Here is a 20,087-nt window from a genome sequence, read left to right as displayed (position 1 = left end):
AGATCTTCTCTTGTCATCGGGAAAGTGGTGAGGTCGTTGCAGCAGGGCTCCACCGGTGGTGTCGTCGTTGCAAATGGCTCAGCTTCTCCCCTCTTCGGATTTCTTAGGTCCTGTGACGTCTTCTGAAGTTCCAGTCCCCAAATCCCTGATTTTATGCAGAAACACCCCCATTCAACAGCCTAGCTGTCACTCATACATGCTAAGTGGTGAACCGGGCGGATCACCACTGGGCCAATCAGAACAGAGTGCGACTTGGGTTGCTAAGGCAACGCAGTCCAGGGTGCCCATTCCCCCACCCACACATCCTGTGGAACCCAGACAGAGTGGCACCAGTTGAAGGGCTTCTGTGGAGAAGCCCGCCAAAAAGTGAAACTAAGGGCCCGACCTTGGTTGGAGTTACAGAGACGGACACAAACGCCATTTTGGAAAAGAGTTCTAGTGAAAAGACCCAACCGGTGATTTTATATTAAATAAATAAACCGGCGGTATCTTTAACATTGCACCAAAAAGTGGTGCGTTTAAAATCAATGGGAAAATCCCATAGGAAATATTCTGGTGGAATATTTCGTGTGGTAACCACTGCCACCAGCCAGAAACTCGACAATGGGGGACTGGACAGTGCCCCCTTGGAAACAGACCCAGGGGCAATCGAATTAACCCCTTCCAGTACTTCCACAATTTGATGGTTTGTACTGGTTCTGTTCGCAAATTTGGACTAGTAAAGCCAATGGGAACTTTACATGCCCTGGGAGACAGTAGTCAGTCCCAGGGTATGGAGTCTATGTTTGGGGGTCACCATAGCCCATACGCACACAATAAGTCAAAGACATACCTCAAATCATGCCTAAGAGTGGGAGGAAAAGAGTCTCACTCTTAGCAGGAGTAAAAAACAAACCGCAAAAATCCAGCAAAGCTGCTGGGGGACTCACTAGGTTTGGGAAATTAGCCTTATAGGAGAATTCTCCCTAACACCTGGCAGTTCCTGCAGGCTCACGGTTCCTGAAGCTTCAGACAAGGTGGCGAGAAGAAGGACGTCTGGAGGGTCCTGCACTGCCCAGGGAAGAAGCCAGCAGCGGAGAAAAATGTCGAATAAAAGGTGCGCTCCTTTAAACCCAAACAGGTCACATTCCCCCTGGCTATCTGGTTCACTGCAGCGATGCACAGCAAATTTGACCAGGAGAGGGAGGCCGGCGTTTGGTGTTTGGCGAGCTGGTTGGTCCCACCAAGCTCAATGGGAGAAGACTCTTTGTAGATCTCCTCTGTCGTCGAAGTTTCAGGTGATTTGGACCTGCAGCAGGGCTTCACCGGGTGTCCAGTAGTTGCATCAGTCGTCTTACTTCAGCTTCTCGTTGGTTCGGTCGATCCAGTGGCGACTCTGCCTTCCCGTCCCAGAGATCGGCTTTTTATGCACCAAATCCCCCATTCATACAGACTGGCTGTGAATCACACAGCTGGGTGGCTGTCCTAGCAGGACAGCCACCTAGCCAATCAAACTAGAGTGTGACTTGGGTCTCCAAGGAGACCCTGTGCAGGGAGCCTAAGACCCCTCCCTCAGATACAGCCCACCCAGACACTCAGGCGCCTAAGGAGGGCTTCTGTGCAGAAGCCCACAAAGGACGGCGAACAAAAGGAATCAAACCTAGTTTGGCGTGCAGAGTAAACACAAGAAAGACCTTTACAAAAAGAAATGGCGAATAAACCCCACCAGAATCAAATAAAAATAAAAGGGGTCCAGCGGGTTAGAGTTTGAGGCTACCATCATAGCCTTCACCAGTACCGAGGCTATTTTCATAGCTCGCGGTAGAATAAAAAGGGTAGATACCACTGCCACCAGCCAAATCCTAGAGAAAGGGGAACAAACTAATGTTCCATGAGAATCAGACAAAAGGGGATAACTATTAACCCCTCCAGTATTCTATTGGAAGATAGGGTGTACTGGGTCTGTAAATTTAAAAAGACTAGTAAAGTCATTGGCAACTTTACATGTTGTGGGAGACAGAAGTCAGTCCCAGAAAATGGAGTTTAAAGTTCGAAGTCTGAAAAAGACCCCTGTGTCACTGCACTAAAGGTGATGTGTGACACACAGTAAAAAGATGATGCCTATGGAGTTGGTGAGACTCCATATACACGAACACAAAAATGTACAACACACATGTAAGAGTGGGAAAAAAGGCTCACACTCATCAGGTGAAAAAAATAAATCCTAGAAATCCAGCAAAGCTGCTGAGGGACTCTTCGGATAAGGGAAATTAGCCATTCTGGAGAATCTTCCCTAACAGCCCCCATTTAAACGTACACGTAGGGGCAGCTCATGTCCGTGCGTCCAAGGAGAAGGAACGTCCATGCAAAACACATGTCCCCAGCACCCAGGGTCAGGGAGCTGCAGGGTCATCTGCTCTCCCAAGCACCCAGGTTCAGGTGCCTTCTGATGCAGCTGATATCTCCAACAACCAGGATCAGGGAGTTACAGCAATAGCTGTTGTCCTCCCCCCTAGGTGTACGTACACACAGGGGCAGCTGATGTCCGTATGTCCAAGAGGAAGGGACGTACAGCTAAAGGGCCTGGCCCCAGCACCCAGGTTCAGGCCCCTGCAGATGCAGCTGCTGTCACCAACAACCAGGGTCAGGGAGCTACAGCAGTAGCTGTGTCTTCCCCCCAGGTACACATACACGCAGGGGCAGCTGAGGTCCGTGCGTCTAAGGTGAAGGGACGTACAGCTAAAGGACCTGGCCCCAGCACCCAGGTACGGGCACCTGCAGGAGCAACTACTGTCCCAGCAACTGTGGGTGATGACATGGTCCAGGCCACTAGTGGTCCAGCATCTGGTGCCCTGAGTGGTCCCAGCCACACAGGGTCTGCACCACATTCCAAGAAGCAAAGGTGTGCACACCAGGAAGAGGCTCATTCCCAATGCACGGCACAGGACACTGGCACGTCGAGGAAGAGGAGCTTCAATGATGATGGACTCCATATCCTCTTGGACTAGGTGTGCGAACACCACCGTGACATGTGCACGCAGCCAGGGACCACACATATGCTTGCTCAGCATATGGTCCACTGGCAGCGAGTCACGGATGGCATCAACGCCTTGGGGAATGAGAGGCGCACCGCTTGTGGGGTCATGAAGCAGTGGAATGACCTCCACCATCAAACCAAACACAAGCTGGGTGCCAACCTCGCCACTGCTCTGGTGACTGGAGGGGGGACACCACAGGAGCAGGAGCTCACCCAGCATGAAGAGGCCATGAGCGAGTTCATTCATGTGGATCAGCTGCAATGCGTGGGAGGCCTGCCAGATTACGAGGACACTTCCGGTGAGTGATGAAGCTTGTGCATCCTGAATATGTGTATGTAGATAAAACAATTAGTATGATTGTGTAGCACTTCTCCCTGCATTTGTATGACTGCCATGGGTGAACCATGTCATGGTGTACTGACTTGTGCTTAGTGTACTGCAGAGTGCATACAACCCATGTGCTGCACATCCGTTGAACATGGCTTTGGGATAGTAGTCATCACCAACCGTCAGATACAAAAAAGACATTTCTGGCATGCCAACACAGCGTGGTATCTGGGTATTTCCATCAGTGATGTTAGTGACTCAGCTCTACCAGTCAAGTGCTTGTTTCAGAAGTACGTGCTACACATCATGCACAGCATGTTGAGGAAAGTCTGTCCACACATGTCCATAGGTGGTTTCATGCTAACCATACCTTCCATGAACACTGGCAGCGGGCGTGATATTTTGCCATGAGTGACATAGCATTTTACTACACTGTGCAAATCCCAGCCGCAGCTATGCCACTGAACCCCTTGTTAAATATTTGTCAGGAGTCATCCATGTTGACCTGCCACACTCAACAAACACTCCATAGGTGCATGGTCATTTACCTCTTGTGTGTCACTGTCCCCTCTTCCTATCTGCCAGTGCTTTTCATTACTCTCTCCACGTCACACACGTGGGACTCCACACTCTGGGCATTTCCACATTGTGAGCACTCCCTGTGTCAGTGGTAAAGTGGTCTTACATGTAATTGTAGTGAACTTGGCAGTGATGATGTGTGCACATGTTCACATGTACGGCATCTTGCATATCCACTTGATGAGTTACAATTGGCATGTTTTAGTCTACTACATGCTGTGCCATGGGACAGAATGTGCTTCGACAGATATATGTCTGTTGGCAATGTGTGCAGTCCTTATATGGTCAGGGACATAGGATCTAGTGGCAAGTCTGCTTACGCCATGATCTCAGAACTTTTTATACATAGTGTGTGTATGCAAATTCTGGCATGGTAACATGCATGACAATGTGTTGCAGGACAGCATTGTGATAACAATGCATGTAGTTGATGCAATTAACATGATTCTTCATGTCCTTATTTGTCCATGAGCAGGTGATGAGCCACTAGATGCAGTGGAGGAGGAAAAGGAGGAACGGGAGCCTGAGCAGGAACAGAGCACCAGCAGAGGACATGTTGTGGCAACCTATGAAAATCACTGGTGTTACAGGCCATTCGGGCTACTGCTCAGTATGAATCCGACACCAATGACAACACTAGGTCTGGTGGTTAACCGGAAGTCCATTCCTCTATGTTGTTGGAGGTGAGTGCATTAAGTGTTGGAGCTGCTGTAGCCCGTGCATCTGCCGGGGGTCACATCGCCTCACAGGGCCAGTCAGTGTTGTCACGTCTGTCTGTGGTGGTTTCCACTGCAGGGTCACACTCCATGGTATAGGTCTCTGGTCCTTGGACGGATGACCAAGGGAGGGATGCAGTCCTGCAGCCACAGACAGCGGCATCACATTAAGGGCCATGGGCGCCTGGGTCAGGCGGGCATGGGGCCTGCACACATGGTGGATGTGTGGAGGCTGGGGAGACAGTGTGGGAGCAGTCAATGTATAGTTTTGCACAACAACAGGCTGCTTCCTATGAGCTGTTGGCTCAGGGCATGGATAGGGTGGCCAATTCCATGAGCCCCCCAGATACACAGGTAGAGCACCAGCTGCAGGCATTGCGGTCCACATGCCGCTCACACAGGCTGCACATGGAGGCCAGCAGCAGGAGCCGACGGGCCGATCTGAGGTCTCCGCAGGCATCCCTGCTTGCAGAGGGTCGGGCCCACAGGGAAGCCCTGAGGCAAGAGTTACTGGATCTCAGAGCTTCAATGGAAGTGCGAGAGGCAGTCCGCAGTACGCAGTACCAACAGGAGATGCAACTATTGAGGCAGAGCATCACGGAGGAAATCAGTGCATTCCGTGAGGTGTTGCATGACGACCTCTGAGGCTTCATGTTGCAGATGCATTCATCATTGTCCCGCTTGGCTGCTGCCACTGAGGACCAGGCCAGGGCTACACGTGGTCAACCTCCCTTTTATTTATTTATTTTATTTGTACCGCGCTGGCAGACAAGCCTGCAGGCATAATAGCACACCACATAAATAAACAGACATGTAGAAGCAAAGAAAATAACTGCTCAGCAACAGACAGAAGAAGGGTGAGGTCAGAGGAGGAGAGCAGAGTCAGATAATGGTTGACATTTATTCAGAGAGATGTGTTTTCAATCTGCCCTTGTAAAGTTGAAGATTGGTACATGACCTTACATTCAGTGGAAGCATGTTCCACAGCCATGGAGCTGCATGTGGAAAAGATCTACGCTCCACGTAAGCCAATTGTGCTCTTGGTGTTTCCAAAAGGCTACTAGAGTTAGACCTTAATACTCTACGCAATGACAGGCGCGAGATACGACTAGCCAGATACTTGGGTGTTTGCCCCAAGAGACAGTTGTGCATGATACACATCATACGATAGATGATCCGGCTAAGAATAGGGAGCCAATGTAGAGCTCTCCTAGCTGATGAGAAATGGCCTCTCCTCTGAAATCCTGCCACAATGCGGAAGCCTTATTTTGGATCACCTGCAACCAGGTCATATCCTACTTGGAGATACCACTAGAACAATAGTCAATCTTGGCACCTATAATGGCGCGAGGCACTATAGCACAGTTTTTTCAAGATAGAAAGGGCTGTAACTGTGCTAACAGTTTAAGGTGATAACATGTACTGAACACAAGGAAATTGACCTGACTTTTCATGTCCAATTCGTGGTCCAAGAACACACCAAGAGTCTCTACCTTTTTTTGGGTATGAATAACACAATCCGCAATTTTAAAAGATGTATAATCAGCAGAAAGTTTTTTTACCACTACCCCCTTACCACTACCTCCTTCTGATTCTACACAGGAAGGTTGCCATAGCAGCAACAGGCCTCACAATCCAAGATAGCCGTGAGATGACGTGCACCCTGCCCATCCACCTCCTAGGGAGTGTTGGTGAGTGTTAGCACAGTGGGAGTGCTGACGGAGACGGACTTCTGCGCCCCCGCCCCATGCACCCTGCACACTCCAGTTTCAGTAGAGGAGGTGCCTAATTGAATTTATAGCTTTTATAACATACCTGCGTTGGACGCCGGAGTGGATCCCTAACTTCTGACTTCTTCGATGAAGAAAGCCAGCAGCGTGCCTGTCTTGGCAAAGACGTGTAAACATTTGGGGTCTGGAGAAATGCACTGGTCCCATCCCGTTACACACCTCCAACAGCGACGCTGCAAAACCGTTCGACCGAAGGAACAGGCTCCTGTCTCTCAGCTGCTTTCAGTAAGTGACCAGACTAGTGTGATAAACTGCTGCAGTAATCGTACAATTAACACAAACACGATGTGTGATGATGATGTGTTTGTCAAAAGCACCAAAAGCATTTTTAAACGTACTAACTGCTTACCCGTGGAAAATGTGGAAAATCAAAATCAAAAAGCATGTGCGCAACTAAAGTTAAAAGAGAAAACATATGTGAGGCCTCATCGGCACTCTGGACCTCCAATTCCCTTCCTGCACGCTCTTGCTCGGCGCGTAGTTGAAAACGCTGAGCTTAATGTAAATGAAATGATGACTAGAGGTGTAGTAGACGCAAAAACAGCTCTGCTTGAAGAAAGGGGTACTCACGATATAAGAGAACCATGTAATAAGCAAAGTGAAGATCAAATTGTAGGAGAATCACTGACAGGTGCCCATACACGTTCTAACCCTAGAACAACTCACATGTATGCTGCATCAACAGCCAAAGCCGCAAAAACTGCTGACCTTGTTCCACTGAAAGAAAGATGGCATACGGCCAAAAACGCTGAAAAGGCTGCAACTGACAGTGATACCTATGAGTACAACTGAAGTGATAACATGCCTACTAATTCAGTCCCTGAATGTACAGATGTTAAAGACAGATGCAACATTGCATCTGAGAATGAAAAAGGTGGAGGCGGAGGGAGAGGCTTCGGTGGAGTCACCCGGTCATTTCTCTGAGTACTCAAGTATGGAAGGACAACAATTCATTGAAAAAGGGACGAGATGCAACTCTATTGTAGTGGCCGACAAAGTGCTGCGTGATTTGGTAATCATGATTAACAACTTGAGTAACAAAAAATTAAAAGCAGTAGAAAGTGAGGCCCCAAATAATGTGCATGTAAAGAACAGTGATGCGCAACAGCTCTTGTCACAACATGATTCCGAGACTTACAGCAACCGATGGCATCCATCAAGGAATAGGTGCGTCTAGTAGTGAGTCCACAGTTACCTGTTCACAAAAACGATGATAATTTCTGCGGTCAACAGAAGCAAATATAGGAAAAACAAGGATGAAGACAACACATGTACGAGGTAGAAATTATTCCTCTGATCTAACTGATGATTCCTCTTTGGAATCTTCGTTTGTTGCTAGAGATCACCCAAAAGTAAGACGCTGCATGTAAAAAAAGATGAGGAACGGAAAAATCCACAACCAAATGTTAACATCAGCCAAGTTACTGCAGAAAAAGTGATTAAGGATTTAAATCCCATTATAATATCAACACTTACAATATCGGTTGCACCTGTTAAGGATTCTAATGGGGCGTCACACACCAGACCAGGACTCTTGATACTGGCCGAGGCTGCAGCGCACAATTAAAATACTTTTACTTTATTTTACTAAGGATTCAGCTTGAGATGGCACCCAACCCGTCTCACACCCATTTTTACAAATACCCCGGGCCACAATGGACCACGAACCAGGTCTGTGGATAGTAATACAATATTTATTTATTTTGAAAATCCAAATGAAATCACACACGTTTAATATTGGGCAGCAATCACCAGTGGGGTGATAATAACACTGTAAAATGATAGAATACACTTGGTTTAACCTTCTAATATAACATATAAAAAGCACAAATGAATGGGAGCAATATATTTTTTTGTTTTTATTTATTTATTTATTTACAAGTATATACAAAAATAATACCAAAGTACAGAGGAACAACAAGGAATATAGAAAAAACGGATCAAATAAAATCATTGAACATGTTCCAAATCTTTTCATATGTGGACAACTTACATTTCAATCTGTAGATCATTTTTTCTGTACTAGACAGGCTATGCATTTCTTGAACCCACTCCTCAAATGACGGACGGACCTGACCTTTCCATCCTCGAAGGATCAACCTTTTAGCAACAATGGTTGCTCTGAAAAGCCATTTCTTAAGGGAAGAGTTGACTTCAGCCAGCTCGGAATCCTCCCCTAGGATCATTGTCTTAAAGTCCAGGACACACCCTTCACCCAAAATTCTGACACACACATCACAAATGTCTATCCAGAAAGCCCTGACCCTCTCGCAGGCCCACAGCATGTGTTCCAATGTTCCCACTTCCTGAGCACAACCCCAACAATCAGCATTGTCAGTCATGCCCCTTTTATGTAACGTTTCCGGACACCAATACACACGGTTCAGGATCTTAATTTGTCTAGACCTTTCGCCCAGATTCAGTGAACATAATGAGACATTTCCGCATATTTTCTGCCAGGCCTCAAGATCAATATCAGACCCAATTCTCTCACTCCAGACATCCCGTAAATTGTCATTGTTCCGAAAATACGACATGAAAAGTTTGTATAACCTACTGGCTAAACCACCTCCCTGTCCATTAGAATCCGTCAGAAAAATAGTCAAGTCAAAGGAGTCAGACCAGTCCACCTCACCGATAGACCTCTTGAGTCGTCTATAAGCCGAGTCCGACAAGTCCTCAAAACTCCATCTCTCTCTCAGCTCAGCTACAGTCAGCCACCGATCATCGTTCCCCAAGTCGGAGACCTTTTTAACATTCATTAGGAACCAATCGGGCCAAAAAATTGTCCTGGAGTTATCTCTAATCCTAGGATTCAGCCATATAGAGGCATTCTTACACTTAAAAGCGTCCCTCCCTATCAAAGTCAAGACCCCAATCCAAGAGTTGCGCAAAAAGGACGTGGTTAACAGACTTCCCCCCGTGATCTTTGTGTTAGTGGTCAACAGTGCTTCCGGGCCCAATGGCCCATATGCATTCGACTCCGCCACCGCCCATCTGTCCAGTTTACCATCTAAAAACGGAACAAAAGAATGAGCAGAAAATGCTAAATGGTAGGCCTTAAAGTTCGGAACTCCTAGACCACCCAAATAAATTGGACGCTGCAATTTCCATAGACTAAGTTTGGGCGGCTTCCTGTCCCATAAAAATTCTTGCATAAGGCGGTCTAGATCTTTCCAATAACTACACTTTATTCTCAGTGGAAGAATGCTGGTTATAAAGTTAATCTTGGGAGCCAAATTCATTTTCAAGGCATTGACTTTACCCCATAGTGAAAGTTTAAGTAAAGACCACCTTTCCAAAACCAATTTGCAATCTCGTACTACCACACTCATGTTTTCATCAACCATACGGGAGACTGGAACTGTCAACCATACCCCTAGGTAGCGTAAGCGCCTATCACACCAAGTTAACCCCAGACCCTCAACCAGGGATTTATCACATCTATTGGACAGAGGCAACACTTCTGACTTCTGGCGGTTAACCTTTTATCCAGAACAATCATGAAAATTCGACAAAATCCTCATCAGACATGGCAGGGATATGTCCAAACTCTGCAACACCAACAAGAGGTCATCAGCATAAAGCCATGCCTTTTGCACCATACCCCAACATTCAATGCCCTGTAAATTCGGTTCATTCTTTATGTAAATAGCTAGGGGTTCAATCGCCAAAATAAATAACAGAGGAGAAAAAGGGCAACCCTGCCTCGTGCCCCGCTTCAAACAAAACGATTCCGACACCACTCCATTAGTCTTAACGTCAGCCGTTGGACTGGCATATAAAAGAGCAACCCAGGAAATAAAATCCTCCCCCAGATTCATTTCCCTCAATACCGAGTATAAATAATTCCAATTAACTCTGTCAAAAGCTTTTTCAGCATCTAAGGACAGGATGGCTGCATCACCTACCAGTCTGTCCGCCATTTCCATGGTTAATAACAATTTCCTGATATTGCTGGACGTACGCCGACTCTTCATGAAACCAGATTGTTCTTCCCCTATCAAGACCGGCATGAACTGTCCTAAGCGAATAGCAAGAACCTTGGCCAAGATCTTGTTATCTGTATTGATAAGGCTGATAGGACGATAAGTTGCTGGTTGATTGCAATCCTTATCCTTTTTTAAAAAGACCGAAATCGACGCATGATTGGTACTCTTAGGTAACAACCCAACAATTCTACTTGACACAAACATATCTCTCAGGAGTTCCAAAGCCGAGTTCGGAAGGACCCTATAAAATTCACATGGAAGGCCATCCGGCCCCGGAGATTTACCTACATTCAGCCCGGAAATTGCGCCTTTAATCTCCTCAATAGTTATCATTTCACCAAGCCTATCACGCTCAGCATTCTGGATCCTGGGCAAATTCAAATTACCAAAAAAGCTCTCACCCCTACCTGTAATACCAGCCTCATCGCCATACAGATTCTCATAAAAATTGCGGAAGATTGAGTTAATTCTAATTGGATCAAAAGTGATCCTACCCTCCTTGTCAATCATGGAAGCAATAGCCGACTCTGAGATCCTTTTTCGCAGCCGGTATGCCAGCCATCTGTCACAACGCTCCCCTTTCTCAAAATATGTACACCTAGAGTAGAACAAACTACGCTCGGACCTCATTGTCAAAAAATCTTCCATTTCTTTTTTGAGCTTTTTCAATTCAGCAAGTTTCAATGAATCTGTTGGAGCGAACATCAGATCCCGAGAAATTTCACCAATACGTAAGTCAAGCTCACGCCTCTTACCTTCTTCTCTCTTCCGTTTACCACTAGACAGCCCCAAACACACACCACGCATACAGCATTTAAAGGCTTCCCATGTATTTGCCACACTGATCTCTTCTGAGCGATTCTCCTTAACAAAATAATCAGCTTCAGTAACTATCCGATCTAAAATATCATCATCTAATAGAATAGAGGTATTCATTTTCCATGAGAAGCTTCTTTTACACTGAAATTTAAGTCTCAATTGCAACACAACAGGGGCATGATCACTCAGTACAATGTTACCAATATCGGAAGAGACCCAACTGTCTAAAACTGTCCCACCAGTGAAAAACATGTCCAGTCTAGAAAACACCGCATGTGCACAGGAATAAAAACTGTATTGCCTCTTGTCCAGATGCTCAAGACGCCATATGTCTTTCAAACTATGTTCCTCTAAAAGCAACCTAAGTGCCCAGTGATGATAATCACAACGAAGAACACGGCCGCTCTGACTCTTATCCATTTTTGGATCAATCACAGTATTAAAATCACCACCAAGCAGAACATTAGTATTATTCAACTCTAAAAAATAGTCTGTGCCACCATTCTGAAAAAGGATCCATCATCCACAGTAGGAGCATACACATTGCAGAGAGTTAATAATTCCCCCTGGATCTCGATCAACAACGCAATCATTCGACCTTCTTGATCTGCAATTTTGCGTATAACTTTTATAGGTAATTTCTTTCGAAACAAAATGACCACCCCCCTTGATCTGGAAGTAAAGGAAGAGCCAACAGCTAAACCAACCCATTCCCTCTCCAACCCAGATATTTCATCCTCCAATATATGAGTCTCCTGTAAAAAACAGATGTCTGCATGCATGTCCTGCATCATTTGAAACACTTTCTTTTTCTTGAGCAGGTTATTGATCCCATTCACATTCCAGGAGATAATACGTAGGTCATCCGAAGTCCCACCTGAGTGGGAAGTCATCATTACACTACAAATATCAAAAAAATCAAAATGAAAAGGAACACAAAAAAAATGACAAACAATAAGCAGAAAACAAAAAGAACGGACAAGGCAATGAAGTCTATTCAGCCCAAAAAGAAAATTGAAAAACATTGAGAACCATCCCCAGGACCCCTCCCTATGATGCGATAAAAGATAACTATGTGGTCAGAAAACCCTGCCAATAAAGAAAAACAATATTTGGTAATGAATGAACAACCCGAACCCCAGTCATCCCCCCAAGAAGAAACCCCACCATCAAGAGTCACATTGAAAAACACAAAAAGTTATAGCAAACAAACACTACTTAAAAAACATACTGTCAGACCCCACCCCACCCCACACCAAATTGCACCTATCCACTAACATCGAAAGAACCGTGCAAAAACCAGTAAGGTTAGAAAAGGTAACTGCAAATGTATAAATATATATACTATGTAAGAGCACTGAGATCATACCATTCATGAATATCTAAACAGTAACATGCAACATCAATATCCGTACATCAGACTACTCCATCACTATGGTCCAAAACCTCGATTAAATTGCAACTTCTCAATAGAAGTTAAAAGGAAAAGGGTAAAGGAACATTTGGATATCACATACACTATGTGAAGGATAGCACAGAAAAGAGAGTGCCTTCTGATGGTTAATCTAGCCAAAGTAATTGAGCACCTGTACTAAAATCAGCTAATTTCGACCATAAGTCTGTCCCATAGTTCCCTTGGGAGACCAGATCCTTTGTGGCCACAAGGCTCGCGATGGAGTGAAGATTGCCGAAATTGAAATAAAACTAACATTTTAACTTTTCCAATCAGTAATCAGTGAAGGCGTGCCAAAGTGACCGCAGCGGAGTAAAAGGAGAACTGCATCCCGGGCGCCGCCATAGTCTCAGCCATGAAATACAATATCTCAACACATACCAATTGAGGAGCGGATGTCGGTATGCTTGTAAGATGACTGTACTGAAGGAAGGCCGATCGGCAATGTAGCAGTCAAACAGTCCCCCCTTCCGAAAAGGGCCAGTTTGACATCGATGGCTTGTGAATACCATGTGCCCCCGTGGCACAGAGCCGCAAGGGAACCTGTGCAGCCCAGAGTGCTCCCAGGACATCCATAGCTTCCGACATGAAGGAGACAGTCCCGACAACACTGAACCCCACTTGGACAGCACATACCTTGAGCTGAAGGCGACGATGCTGCTCTCCGTGTTCTCGGCCACGCCCGGGCGCAAGCGCCACTGGAGAGTCCGGACACGGCCATCCAAGGGAATCGGGAGAATCTTTCCAGCACCTACCGTGAGAAATCGAGGCAAGAAGGGCACTGTCGGAGCCCGGCCGTGCACACATCCACTCTTGACGTCTGTGGCTGGTTCCACATTTCCGCATTCAATGGCCGTGATGACGTACACACACACACATGTCTCACGCCAAATTGAATGGTCCTTTCCTTACATCTAAAATCACTGCGAGCCGGGATAGACGTGCAATTCCATCGAATGGTACAGTGGGGGTTCCACGATAATTTCAAATAATACGAACTGCCAAAATCCGGCGGCACCATTTTAAAAGGCGAATATTAAAAGAACATTGTTGAAAATAAAATAAAAATAAAAATATACAAACATGGTGGGGCGGGGGGACACCAACAATGTCACTCACTGTTCATGGGAGGCGCTGGAAGGCCCCTCTTGTATGTTTCCAACCAATCTAAAGCCAAAGCCGGATCAGATGTGTTTCTGTCCCCATCAGGAAACACAACAGTAAGAACGTTATTTCTACTAAGAAAGGCTTTTAAAGTTAGTTGATTAGCCAATTCTTTTGCACTCCGGAAAGATCTTCTTCTAAGTAGGATCTCTTTAGGATAATCAGGATAGACATAAACAGATCTACCTTTGAATAAGGCTTTCCCAGCCTGTCTGGCAGCTTTCATCAAACATTCCTTTGATCTTATATGTAAAAAAGTGACCATAATATGCCGAGCTCTGTTCCCCAGATGTTTACCAATCCGAAAGATATTATCTATGTCTTCATTCCTGATTGCAGAGCACTGGAAACTGTTTTTAAAAATCTGTAAGACTAGGGATGGCAGGCCTCCTCATCTCCTTCAGATTCCTCTACACCAACCAGTCTGATGTTTCTTGCTCTGATTCTCATCTCCAAATCCAAGCGTTGTTCCCTTTCAGTCTTCAAGTCAGATTGTAGGTTCTTGTATGCTTGGAAGCTGCCAGCAATCTCAGTGCTCATAGTTGAAGAGGATTTTTCCAGTTCTGTGACTCTGCCATCCAGCTGACCGGTTTTCAGATTGAGTTCAGCCATTGTCAGTTTAATATCACTGACATCCTGGGCCACCTGAAGAATGGTTTTGTAGACATCTCCAAGGCTAGGGGTTTCTTCCATCTCAGGAATTTGTTTAGATTTCTTGGAGGCTGGGCTTTCTGCTTCCCCAATCTTTTTCTTGGAGCTCATTATAATTTCAATATAAATAGCTACAGGGAGAGGTCCAGAGCAGTTAAGTTAAGCTGCTACTCCACCGCCAGCCATTCTAGAACTCGAATGGGAGCAATATTACTTTAGTGGCAGATAGCACCACAATAATTATTTCCCCTGCAACAATCCCTCAAACCTTTATTAACTGAATTGTGGGTGGATATGAAGGAGTAGCAAGGAGCCAGGTATAATAGGCAGCAAACAAAATTAAAATCCAACCTTCCCCCACGAAATAGGAGATTTAAAGACCTTTGCAATTACACAAAATAGCACTCGGAATTAGTAAATATTTGTTTTACATGTGCGGTTGAATGAATAAGGTAGAAATGAGTATGGCGGGGTCAGAGGAGCCAGAACACTTGTAAACTACAATGCAATGTACTAGCAATGGACACATGATAAACAAAAAATCTACTTTGGAAGGAACACACAGTGCAGCAGAATCACACATGGAGAAATTACATTTGCTAATCTTCACGGGTTTAAATGTCAAAACAGCTTTAAAAACTGGTGTAACAGACAAAATCGGAATGCAGTTTTTATGCTGAGAGACAAATGCACATCACAGGGATAATATGAAAGTGAACGGTTGACTCCAAATGAATGACTGGATGAGATTCTTAACAGGAAATGAAATTTGGTTTTAAAAATGAAACCAGTAAACTAGGAAAATCGGTTTGGAAAGTAAATGACAAGTTTCACTTAAACTATATTTTATTGACTAGATTGTTAAAGAACGACACAGTCTGCTCAAAGGTTAATTTGCAAAAATAACATGTTTACGCCACGTTCAGCTCTATATGGGAATTAATTAAGTTATTTAAAATATGACTAAGGATTTATGCAATAGACTCAAAGGAAAGGATAGAATAGCGCTAACACATGGAGATCAAAAACAGGATGCCGAGAGGATTCTGACTATAGGATTCTGACTATTTTAACAGGTTATCAGGGTATTGATGGGATTACTTATAGGGTGGAACAAAGGCAAGGTATCAAAATGGGGTAGCTACATTTTGCTATGGGATGGGGTGATACTTACAATCAGCACTTGAATTTGAAATTTGGGACAGCCAACCCGTCGTCTGGACAGAGGGACAATGATCTGGTCACGGCACAGCAGCGGGCTCTCCTAGAAGGGGACAGCTGGTAACTGGGGTCTGGTCTCAATAGATAGCGAGGAGAATCAGCTGGATAAAGCAGATAAATGGGCAAGCAAGTAGCACTGGAGAATCCCAATGAGAATTCAGCCACCTTACCCCTTTCTCCCTGAATTAGTGGGATGGTTGTGGATATTGGTAGTTGTGGGTTTTAATTCTGAAGGGTGGTTCTGCTTGGATAGGAGGGCCTGGCTCAGCCATCCCTTTCCTGGCAGTGGAATCTGCAGGGTGAGTAGTAATGTCTGGATCTCTGGAGATGTTGATGTAGGAAGTCAGAAGAGTCCATCAGGATAGTCAGTCAGTCAGTCAGTCAGTCCTTTGTCTCTCTGAAACTCTACCTTATATAAGTTCGATGACATCACAGGATTTACTATGGGGGGAGACCTTTGGCTTGGCATGCCTCTAACAATTAGGTTGGTCAGGGGTGGCAGTCGCCGCCTTCCTGTCAGCCGGTTCTACGTCAGGGACATGACATCAGTTTTATGGTGTATGCTTAAAATGCCCATGGTCCTCCCACAGTTATTTTTGCCAAAATCAGATTATGACATAAATTGCACATTTTTACAGTTGTGGCACTTTTGAAAATCACATAGGCAGATTCCATATTTTTAACTGAACCTGTCATTCCAGTTCCAAAGTTTATACTATGTTCTTTAATCATTCTAATAATCTTTCCCAATTTCTAGTGGGAAATATTTCACCTAAAATTCTACAATTGTCTATATGTGTACATGTTATCATGGAGCATATTTGCATTAAATTTCAAAGTTGCACCAAGTATACTTTACCCATGAATTATATTTTCCTGCGGTGTTCTGTCACCTACATGCTAGGGAAAGCCACAATGTCTTGTTTTGAAGGCACAGAAATTCATCACAGCAAATGTATTTCTTTTTTTCTGAACCACAAAGCAGGACTGTTGGAATTAATTGTCCTACAGATGTTTTAAAACAAAAACCCATCACTTTTCTATGCAAGGACAGGGCCTTAATTCAACTTTAATTCAAACAGATATTTTCCTGTTTGTAAAAAGCACCATTTTACACGTGGTTAATTTTCCTTGGCTGTCAGTTTACAATGCGGCCTTCCTCTCATCCAATTTCTGAACCTTTCCAATGCCCCAGTCATGTTTCTAATGCACAGGCATCTGTTCAAATAAAAGATCCTTTGAAACTGACATGAGCTAGGAGAGGGCTTTTTGTGAAGAGTTTAGCTGTGATATTTTGTTGCAAAAGTAAAGCGTTTTTGCATAGGGCTGAAGTGAAGTTCTTTGTTATTTCAAAGACCTTGCCTGGCAAAACCAGTCATCAATGGGAAATGCCTCCTTTTTGCTGGAGCACAACCTCAATATGGATGGACATATCTGGGTCTCACTGGATCAGAACTGTGTCCTGTTGAACAGATGAAAAGGAGCATCAGGGTACAGTCATTTTAAAAGGCAGAATATGTTCTTTTTCAGTCAAAGGTTTACCGCTGGCAGCATAGCAGCACTGCCTTTTTGGATTCTTTTCTTTGGCGCAAACAAAGTAAATACTGGCAGCAATTCTTGGGGTGTTCTGTGTTTCATCTTGCCCCATGTGTGGCTGGTAAAACAGCGCAAACATTATTTTGGTGACTGCAAAGCGCAGTTTTAATGAAAGGCAATAGTTCTCAACAGAGCCAGTGCAGCCATTCTGCTTGGGACTGCTGAGATGTAGTTTGGTGATCTAGTGGAGTTCTGCTGGATGGATTAATGTACCCGACACACCATATATAAAGCTATATGAACAATTTAATGAGAACCTAAAAGGCCAAAACACCTTAATCACCCTAATAAACTCCAAACTGATGAATGTGGAACAAGAACATTCAACTAGTAAAACAATATTTACCATTGAAAGTGCCAGAGTTGATTCCAGCACAAAAATACTGATGGAAGAAAAAATAATTGTGCTGAAGAAAAGAGACTCTTAGTCGAAGCAGCCTGTGAAGATCTCCGGTTACTAAAACGACGAAAGCATGATGATCTGCCACAAGAAATGAATTTTACTGATAATATGCCAATCGCACCAAGGGAAACTGAATGTGATCAAAGTAAACCCAACGAAGTTGCTGCAAAAAGCGTCAGTCACAGATGAACACTTACAAACATAACATCAGCTGACCTGGCCGCAGTTGTTGCAACTGGCAATTCCTCGAGAGGTAATAACCTCAATTCGAGCAAACAACCAGTTAGCACAATAAGTGTGATCCCTAAAGTGGGAGCCAGACCTGTAGAGCTCCCAACAAGGAACTCCTTTGATCTGCCATCCATTCCCTCAACCTCAGCAAGCACTGAGGGTTTAATTGGCAATCCAGAGGTTGATTCGAGGAACCAATCAGCTCAATCCAACATTGTGCCCTCAATGATCAATTTGATTGATAACACGAAATCCACTATTAACCCAGATCAAAAAGCGGCAACTGAAGAAACCATAGCCTACTCAGTTTTCAATACACGGAAAAATGAGAAGTAAAAGTTTAACACAAGGGGTGCCTACTGGCAGAAAAACCAAAAATCAGCAAAGAGGACAAGCATCCCATGATAGCAACTTGAGAAAATTCTTACGAAATATCAAATCTCTGAACATCACAGTATATCCAGTGAAGACAACAAAGAAATCCAAAAACACAACGGATGAACAGACTACAAATAATTCTGAGAAAAAGTTGGAAAAGACTGATGAAGATGACCAGACATTCTCAGAAGAGGCCGCAATAATAGAACTGCTGAATTTATCTACTTACGAAACAGACGAGGAAGACATGACCGAAGAGCATCATCCTCAGAATATGGAAGACAACTGCAATAACGCCAAAGATAAAAGCCCCGTAGGTGGGGTTGGTTCCCCCGATAAATGCAAAAATGAGAAAATAGTTAGAATCTGCAAAATTGTGCAGACAAAAGATTCAATTGACGTAAGTGAAAAGGAAGTAATCTCGAGTAATGCAGCTTGCAAGACTTTTTAGAATCTGGATGACAAAAGAGCAAAAATGGAGGTACAGAACCTCTTTAAAAACATGACCGCTGAATAAGATTGGCTCCCTGCGAGATCCAACACTGCAAATATGAACCAAAAACCACTAAATGAGCCTCAAATGAACATCAAACAGCGACAAGATGGTGTGAGATTTGATATGCCTAATCATGCAAGTCCCGAAGGGGCGAGAAGAAAGAATCGGAGCAATAAGTGTAATAACACAGAGAAACAGTTTAAAAAAACAAAATCTAATGATGATTTCTCCCTTCGCATAGAACGTCTTCTTAGTGTGAAAGATGGTTTGATTATAACCAGGAAGAACGTGGTACGATTATTGCATCACATTCCACATTTACAGACTTTGGTCTCAGATGATATTAAGACAGTTGAATTTCTGGACGAGGCAAGGCATGATTGTGTGATACTTCATATAAAATCAACTTTGATAAGAGATATGATAATAAATGCTAGCACTCTGTTGAATCCGTTGTGTTTTGACATTTCATATATAATGTACGAAGAACAGAAATATGAAGCACTGCCAAATGACAGATGTGATGATCTGATACGGCAAAAAAGATGCTTTCAGGCTGCCTGATCCAAAGACCAGCCACAAGATAACAGAGTAGCCAGTAATGTTATGAAATATAGCGAATCTGACGTTAGCACGCAATTCGGAACCCAACAACATATGACATCAAAAGATGACTTGGTAAGAATCACATTTACTCAAAACAAATCAACTGAAGTTAAAAAAACTATAAAAGAGAAAACACTAAATGATGTAGACGAACATGAAATATAGAAATGGATCGCAACTGCCATAAACAAAACCAACTATAGCTAATGTCAGAGCACTCAAAATGAGATGGTTTTTACATTGGTTCCTCCAATACAAGAGGACACACTCATTTATTTAACACTGAATCAGTGGAATTAAAAAATATCGATATACTGAACCTCCAAGAAACATGGCTTGTGGAAGTGCCTATTATTGGGGGGTATGAGATAGCTATTAACCCCGCAACAAAGAGACGAGATGCACATGATAAACATCTATTGGCAACATGCAGCTATAGGCCTCATGCAATTTATTAATCAAATCATAAATAACATCAAATGCAAAGAACTGACTACGAACATCTTGATCAATGACGACCTGAATATATACTGCCTGGAAGCGAATGGTCAGAAAGGACATTCAAAAAGAACAAAAAATCCAATATTCGAGCAGGAGAACTCTGGTTAAAATAAATGGAAGTGTGGGACTTATCCATGCTGAATGGCA

Source organism: Ambystoma mexicanum, chromosome 6q (genome assembly GCF_040938575.1).
Source record: "Ambystoma mexicanum isolate Mex_15411 chromosome 6q, UKY_AmexF1_1, whole genome shotgun sequence".
In the NCBI taxonomy this organism is placed as follows: domain Eukaryota; kingdom Metazoa; phylum Chordata; class Amphibia; order Caudata; family Ambystomatidae; genus Ambystoma; species Ambystoma mexicanum.
This window is presented reverse-complemented; position numbering follows the sequence as displayed.